Source organism: Genypterus blacodes, unplaced genomic scaffold (assembly GCF_046128005.1).
Source record: "Genypterus blacodes isolate CSIRO-AG114 ecotype Tasmania unplaced genomic scaffold, CSIRO-AGI_Gbla_v1 ptg000027l_1, whole genome shotgun sequence".
Taxonomy (NCBI): Eukaryota; Metazoa; Chordata; class Actinopteri; order Ophidiiformes; family Ophidiidae; genus Genypterus; species Genypterus blacodes.
This window is the reverse complement of record NW_027466840.1, coordinates 3,884,577-3,891,663: the sequence shown is the minus strand read 5'-3', so window position 1 is coordinate 3,891,663 and position 7,087 is coordinate 3,884,577. Positions and strand designations below refer to the sequence as shown.

General features: G+C 45.3%; 1 pseudogene; it reads left to right on the top strand.

The window, feature by feature from the left end:
• Positions 1-3,182: 3,182 nt before the first annotated feature.
• On the top strand, positions 3,183-4,372 carry LOC142993096 (cullin-3-like; annotated as a pseudogene).
• Positions 4,373-7,087: the final 2,715 nt, after the last annotated feature.

Genomic DNA, 7,087 nt, shown 5'->3' with positions numbered 1-7,087 from the left:
CACACCTGAAGTCAATTAGTCCCTCTGCCTGTCCTGTCTCATGTAACAGTCCGGTTCTCTCCAGTGAGTGAAGCCTGCGTCCTCATGCATAACAAGACTGCTGCACGGCGTCAGACTACAGAACAAGTGGCACAGGCTTGTGATTCATACGGTTGAACCTAAATCTCGGTTCCGGGTTGTCGGGCGGTGACTCCGTTCTGACTCTGGGTGTTAAATCTCCCAGCATGTGACGGGATCCAGCCGCCGCTGTGCCAGGACAAACCAGTGAGCTCAGCCCATCAAAGCTGGACAAACAGCATCCAGAGCAGCAGTACAGCTTTAATTCCTCTCATCTGGCTGCGTTCTTATTATTCTGTCTGTGTTTAGACTCTCTCTCTCTCTCTCTCTCTCTCTCTCTCTCTCTCTCTCTCTCTCTCTCTCTCTCTCTCTCTCACACACACACACAAATCTTCTCTCCTCCACATCTATATGAAACACGGCGGCGACCAGACATCAACACATTACAAGTAAGTTATGAACCAAAGCGGCTGACTTGAGATTTCTTCATTTTCTGGGAGAGATTCTGCAGGACAAGTTGTTTCGCCCTGAACATCTTAAGCCTGCGACCTTTGACCTTCATTACAGCAGTAGATACACACACAATAAGCTTGCGAGAAGGAACTTGGATTCAGATTTGTCGTCGATCGGAGTTGGAAAAGGTTTGAGCCGTGGCAGCATTGAACGCATCCAGGCCAGGGCATCAGAGGAAGAATGCCTCGCTCCGTTTACTCTGGCGCTCAGAGGAATGCTGGGAATTATTTGCACTGTCTGCCTCAACTTCTGCTGCTGCTTCTGGCCACTTCTGTTTGGCTGCTTACATACAAACACACACACACAGACACACACACACACACACACACACACACACACACAGACACTCCTATTTCCTGTAAAGATTTATGAATCTGTAGCTCTGGTGCTAGAGAATCGTCTGTGTGTGTGCGTGTGTGTGTGTGAACACGAGTGTGTGAATGTCTCAGCATCAAACATGTAATGGACAGAATCTGGGGTCCACATCCAGTTTCTGATGCTGGCAAACACGGTGTCCTGGTGTTGTTGGCGAGCCGGTGTTGAAGCTATTAATACTCAGATTGTTCCAAGGGTAGAAACAAAACGGAGGTTTATGTGTGTGTGTCCGTCTGCAAGCAGGAAGGAATTCAGGAATTCTTTTTGCCTCAGTGTAAAAACATCAATACCTGCTCAAGATCACGTTCGGAGACACGCAACAAAAGCTTTCTCGGGCTTTGCAACATGGCGTCGACATAGCTGCGGTCTAGTTTCCTCGGCAGGTTCAAAGTCTTCACCCTCTGCCGCAAATTACCCGAGGAGGAGGCGGCTGTAGAGTCTCAGCGAGCCCTGCGACCGCACGACCTGTAGGCGGGAAGAGAAGGAATCCATCATTCTGAGGGAAAACCATATTCCAATTTTTGTCTGAACGCCGCTCACGTTCATGTTTGGCACGTTCCTCCAGACACAGGGAAGTAAAAAATAAAAATGCGATAATAATTCATAATCACTTTCCTGTCCGACATTATAAAGCAGAAAAAGGTTCTGATGGTGCTTCTTTCTCCATTTCAGCCCCAATATGGACACAGGAGATTCATTCATTGGTGATTAGTGATTATTGGCGAGTAAAGAGTTGAATCTGATGCATGCAGAGTGTTTCTCTCTCTCTGACACATGTGCTTGTGTTTAGCTCACTTCTTGGGTTTTGACACTCTTGACTGAGGGCGAGGTAGAGTTTTCTCAGTGTTCCATCAAACCTCAAGCAGCTGCACAAAATCACTTTAGAGTAACTTTACCCTGCCGACTACTCAAAGTTTAAATAAGGCCAGAGGTGAGAAAATAAATGACTCTTGTTTTGTAACTTATCCTTTTCCATTTTTCTATTTTAACCTCCAGGCTGCTGAAAGGGAGTTTGGTGCAGGAACGCCGGAAACCTTTCACCTCTGCCAGCAGCTCCTCTCCGCTGGCAGAGGTGAAAGGTATTGTGGGTCTTTTCTGTCACGGCGTCAGTCAACAGCATTGACATAAGTAACCTAACACAGGCTCCCCGCTTTACGTTCTGTACCTTTAAGTACCATATCGCAGTGAAATCGACTTTACTTCAATTGAAAGACTTGGATATGAGTGGAGTGATGTTAGACGTCCAAATCCAGGGAGGCAGCAGACACTTTGCAGCGAAATGACGCCGCACTCAGTTGAGGTTAACAAAACACACACACACACACACATGCTGCAGTGTGTGTGTGAGCCGGGCCGTCTCAAGCTTTCACTTCAGGCTTGGCTCGGCACAGACGCCGCGGGTTAGATGAACAGACAGTGACTCAGCGGCTTGTCGAGCTCTTTTTGGATCCCACCTACGTTCGATTCATTTACTTCCCTTCCATCACGTTGGGGGTTTCCAGCCCAAATATCTGGCGCGGCAGCAAAAGAATGAAACGCAAACCAAAGCGTTCTTGGCTTCGATTCGCAGGAAAATAAACACAACATGTGAGTGGGAGAGTCTCTGCTAAAGCTGGTTTACCTTCTCGTCCAAGGCCGACCAACTGAGGCAAATGACAACATAGCCGACATAATGAGGCTCAGACTAATTCTCTGCATGTGTTGTGAAAAATGGACCAGTCAGGAACAAAGCGCCATTTCACTGTGGTTACTATGGACCAAATAAGGATTCACTACAGGTTTAAGATGCTCATCATCTCCATGTTGATCTGATTTTAAAGTACATAAAAAAAAACATTGAATTTTTTCTTTCCTCTTTCTATATAAAAATATCTCCAAAATATCCTACAACTGTATGCACAATGTCATGAACAAAGTTTGCTTCAATAAAAACAAATTGCAAACTGAAAAAAAAATAGAAAAAATAGACATTAATAAAAGTGTTTTGTTTGGGAGACATGCGTCCTAAGAGCCAAAGGAAATGACATTCAGTATAATGATATCATAGTTGTAGTTAGTTTGGATGACATCACCTCTCTAGTTGACATCATGTGTGCGTTTTTGCCTGCGTTCACCCAAGAAGTGACACATCTATGCTGCAAAGGAAGCAAGAAGGAGTGCCACTGCATTAGTCCAAAGATCGGTGATCAAAATGGAAGGCAGCTTTGGAAATGAAGGAGCACAAGGTCGAGGCGACCATGTCCAACCTCAGCAAGAAAGACACAACAGTGAGGACACGGGCCTTTCCTATGACGATGAGTATGTCCGCAGTATGTGGGACCCTCTGAAGAACGCAATCCAGGCGATTCAGAGGAAGAGCAACAGTGGACTGAGCTTCACGGAGCTCCACACCAACGCCTACACAATGGTGCGACACCAACATGGAGAGATGCTCTACACAGGCGTACAGGAGGTCATCACCATGCACCTAATCCACAAGGTACGAAAGGAAGTCCTCAGGTCCCTAAACAACAACTTTCTCCAGACCCTGAATCAGGCTTGGAATGACCATGAGGCAGTGATGGTGATGATCAGAAGCATTGTGAGGTACATGGACGACGTCTATGTGCAGCAGAATAATGTGGAGGACGTCTACACCCTAGGTCTGATCATCTTTAGAGATGAGGTGGTTCGCTACAGCTCCATCAGAGATCACCTCAGGCAGACCCTGCTGGTTATGATTGCATGCGAAAGGAGGGGAGAGGCGGTGGACAGGAGGGCAATCAGAAACGCCTGCCAGATGTTAATGAACCTTGGCGTCAAAGAGAGATCTGTTTACCAAGAGGACTTTGAGGCACCGTTCTTAGAAATGTCTGAAGAATTCTTCCAGGTGGAGAGTCAAACGTTGCTCGCGAGAAACGACGTTGCCGTGTACATAAAGAAGGTTGAGGACAGGATCAGGGAGGAGATTGAGCGGGCGATGCACTGCTTGGATGCATCCACAGAGGAGCCGATTGTTAAGATGATGAATCAGGAGCTCATCTTCAGACACATGAAGACCATTGTTGGGATGGAGGACTCAGGCTTGGTCCACATGCTCATCAACGGCAAGACGGACGACTTGGCGTCCATGTACAAGCTGCTCACCAGGGTTCCCACCGGGCTGGCGGCCATGTGCTTGTGTATAAGCTCCTACCTGCAGGAACAAGGCAACGCTCCGACGTCCGACAGGGGAGAAGGGAAGAAGAACGCTGTAGACCACATCCCCCGTTTTCTGAAGTTGAAGACACTTTTGCGTCGCTTCTTTCCCGAGTCCTTCAACAACGACAAGGTCATCAAAGAGGCGCTCTTTGAAGAGTTCAGCTGCCGCCTCTACTCATGCTTGGCGGTGAAGAGAGAGAGGAGGAAGATTTCAGAGGACAGAATGATACCGTGGCAGATGAATTGAGAAAAAGGAAGAATGACAAGAAAGATGCTATGTCTGACAATTCATGGACGTTAAAGGTAGTTTGCTTTGTTAAGGTTTAAAGAGGTTAATTGCTAAATTAAGATTTAAGTGTTTTTAGATGTAGTGACGTATACGTATGACATCATTGTTGGTAGTTTCGATGATGTCATCGTTGAAATGGTGCTAGTTTGATGACATCACTTATTGTATCGTCTTGCCTGTGAATAAAAATGATTGAAGATTGTGAAGTTTGAATGTTTTATTTGAATAATTTAATTTTAAATTTAAATAGTTACCATCAAATTCTGTTTTTAAATGCCTAAACTTCCCCCTGACCCCCTCTGGGCCTTCATATGTCTGGCCGGCACTGCACACTTGACGCATGAAAACCGATCTGGGCTGCAGCTTGAGCAACGTGTGCATTCTGCTCGGGTTGCGCTGACGTGTTGCCAATGCAGCGACACAGACGGCAGAGAGTGAAGGTGGTTTGGACCCAACAAACCGCTGTTACTTCTGTCTTCGCTCACTCTCACTTAACGACCTCAGGAAATGTCGAGCGAGAGAGGTTTAGGGTCTAATGAGCCATTTCCTGCGATATCACGTGACTCTGTAATTGCCCCGACTTCAGCCAAGCAAAACACGCAATGACCAAACGGATAAACAACGCTGATGTCTGCAGAAATGGACGCAGGCGTGTTGAGGATAATGTGTGACCTAGCAGAGCAAGGGAAGGGCTTTTCTAACACAGGTGTGGCGTTTGTAAGGGCTCTTTGCTTTAAAATAACAAGTTAAGGCTTCAAAACAGGATTACAGGTGAGCAGAGACACACACACCATTTAAATATATAAGAAAATACTATGATATTTGTATTTTATATCATGAATTACACCAACATGCTCTTACAAGTGGAAAATAAGCAAATTTAGTAGTGCACCAAAGTACAGTTCTGAGCTTTACTACAGCTTCCTATTAGATCTTGTTGTTGTATGAACTCTACGTTTCCACTCTAGTATTTGTACTAAATTTGTATCAGTGATGTTTTTTGTCTAACAAGCAGTAATTCCTACATTTACGTGCAGCCATGGCAACTTGTTTGGATACAAAAACCCAAATGCAGAAAAGATGTTCTACCACCAGCACATGTTGTAGATTAGAAACAGATTTCTTAATTGTGTTAGTGTTTTGGGGAATTTCTCCGGGGAAACGAGGAATTGGGGCAGCTGTGACACTCCGCCTGAACCCAACAGCCTCTCTGGGGCGATACGTTTCCCATGGTACATGTCGCATACTGGTGATTTTCCACCAGGGGGCAGATCAGAGTAGAATCCTCCCACTGGACAATCTGGCAAAAACATTCAAACCAAACAAAGATGTAAAGTTTCTCACGTCATTGTTGATCTGATTGCTTAATGTGAAAACGCTGGTATCGGTTTCTGACGTCTGGATAATCTTGTGTCCATTTCCACGGATTCGCGTTTGCACTCAGTGGAATGCCAGCGCTCAGCCTGTCTGGACAAAAACTTCAATTGACCCGCCTGAATATTTGCACAGTTTATCCTTTTTTCCTTCCTCGATAAAAACGTGGGATTATTTCCCAGACACTTTTTCAAACCAAAAGAACCTGAGTCCTTCGCCGACGGCCAAATTCCACACCTGTATTTCCTGCTGAAGATGGAAATAAAAATGGAGAAGACATCGGAAGCTCAAGTCTGACTGCATTTTCGCTCTTCTTCTTCTTCTGGCATCCTCGGATTGCATTTCTGTCTGAGCAGAGGACAGGAACTAAATGTTGGCCTTCTTAATATTCCTTGTGTAAAAGCATAAAAAGTCTTTAAAATTCCTCTGACTTCCTGGTTGTAATTACATTGCTTTAAACCTAAAACAGACCTTAACTCACTCCTTAAGTCTTTTGCAGGAGCCAAAGCAGATTTCAGCCGATCGACTTTGAGGGCTACATTTGATCTCTGGGCCTTGTTTGATCCAAACACAGTCCCGGTCCAATGCATGGAGTTTGGGCGCTCATGGGATCTGATGGAGGGACGTCTTGTTCTTTTGCAGGCTAAAAATATCCTCCAACATATTGGGCTCAGGGAGGGTTTGGGGTTTTCGTCAGACCAAAAACAGAACCAACACTATAAGCTTTAATATAAGAGAGCAGCGTTCAGGTGGTCGCGGCCCTGACAGTTTGCATTACAGCCATCATTTAGCTGAGAGGTGCCAGGAAAAGAAATGAAAGCAGCACAAACTAGAGGGAGATTATTTTCCAAAGTCCACTTTGCTTTATTGCAGTGTTGTGTTGGTTTTGGAACATGTCACGCTTCTTATTTTACCTAAATCTAAACACGGATCTGTGCTGGCTGGTTTACGTCGTCTGGATGAATCACATGTCAGTCACGTGATGGAATGCATTTGTTTGCACTTTTTCTGATACAATCTGAGCGTTGGAGCTGTTGTCTTCTTTTTCTTCTTCTTCTTTTTCTTCTTCTTCTTCTTCTTCTTCTTCTTCTTCTTCTTCTTCTTCTTCTTCTTCCTCTTCTTCTTCTTCTTCCTCTTCTTCTTCTTCCACGCAATCAGTGTGTTAGTTCGCTTAGGAATGTTGTGGCAGAACTGCTGGTTTGGTCCGTCCACCTGTTTGCATGACTGGAAGAGATGAAAGGAAGCTGATTGAGCAACAGGAAACAGGGAGCAATAATGGTGGTTGCCAAGGTTTTTCTG